Here is a 1,600-nt window from a genome sequence, read left to right as displayed (position 1 = left end):
TGGAACAGAGTGTGGAATTGTTTGCACGGAAAACCGCAACTGTCAGCTTCTTGGACAAGATTTTCGACATTTTGGGAATCTGAAAAAAAATTCATATGTAAAAGAATTTAAAAGAAGTTGCCCGCCAAAACTTAGTTTTGGTACCTACGATCATCTCATAATGGCTTTATGTGAATCTACGTGCTTTTCTGCACATTTTGATGCAATGAAAAATTAAATTGTCGCACTGGTTCAAATTTTGCTTATCTGGGAATCTTAGGAATCTGGACGTCACTTTGGGCTGTTTTCTGGGCCCAGAAATCCCAGACTTGGGAACTTTGGACGCGCCAGAAGGGTCGGTTCTAACTTTTAAAATGTTAAATTTATCCATTTGAAGGTCACCCAAATCTGACTTGAAGTCAGATTTTTGAAGATCTGACTTGAAGTCAGATTGCCGAGATTTGACTTGAAGCCAGTTCTTTAAAATCTGACTTCGGGTCAAATTTCGGAAATCTGACTCCAAGTCAAGTCTTGAAAATGTGGCTTTGAGTCATTGAGTCAATCACTGGAAGGTGGCAGAACTTAAGAGACTCCGCTTATTACAGTTAAAAAAAGGTAACGTACTGTGTCAATAGTCACGAGATAGCCACCATTCGGAACATCATTCATATGCTCAACCACGGTAATTCCAGCAATTTGAGCTGCAGCTCCAGTCTCCTTGACGTTCACAGTGCCGCCATTCAAGATGATGTCGAGATTGGCGACGAATTTTGCTGCTTTCATTTCACCTTTTGTAACGGACCAGAGCAATTCCGCAGTTCCTGAATCGTTTTCGGTTGAGCATTTCCAGATTACTTCGTGGATTTTAGAACCGGACGGATAAGAGTCGTTTCGAATCGACTCAACAAATGCCTCTTGTGTCAACTGTCTAGATAGGAACATGGCCACTGGGATTCCTTCTGTTCGGCCTCCGCCCATATTCGAGTCAACGAGTCCCAATGTAACAAGTCGATCAGTTGCTTCAGTCCTTTTGCTCGGATGATTCTTCATGTCGAGTCTGGCCTGCTCATCGTATTCCGCATTCAAAAATTCTAACGCAAGAATAGACGATTCAAATTTGGAAAACTTTCCTTTTGTTCGGTACGCCTCTTTCTTGAATTCCGAAAAGACAGCTTCACGCGTTCTTGAAGAAGCATTTTTCCAATCGAATCGAGCTTGAGCTTGCACTTGTCGACCCAGTTCATTAGCTGCCATCCACATGTTGTTGAACTCCGGTTTGGGAATTTGAAAAAAAGTCAACGGCACCGTCGATTTCAGATCATCATCACTAAGCTCCTTCTGGGCGTGGCACTCTGATAACGCAGCTGTCCTGTGGTTGCCTTCCACAAGAAGAGCTCTGTTGAAGGACTTTCCGGCTAAGAGAAGAATTGGATGATTGGTTGATTGGAAGAGAGCGGTTTTTGGGTGGAATAGTTTCAGGTCATCAACGCGGTTCCAATCGATGGTTCGTAAAAGTTGTCCTTTAAATTGAATCTGAAGGTATTCCTTCAGCGTCACCTGCTTTCCATAGCGTTTGAGGGGACGAAGCTGTTGGAGGGCTTCTGGAAGTGTCTGAAAACGG

This window comes from Caenorhabditis briggsae, assembly GCF_000004555.2.
Source record: "Caenorhabditis briggsae complete genome, chrII, whole genome shotgun sequence".
Taxonomy (NCBI): Eukaryota; Metazoa; Nematoda; class Chromadorea; order Rhabditida; family Rhabditidae; genus Caenorhabditis; species Caenorhabditis briggsae.
This window is presented reverse-complemented; position numbering follows the sequence as displayed.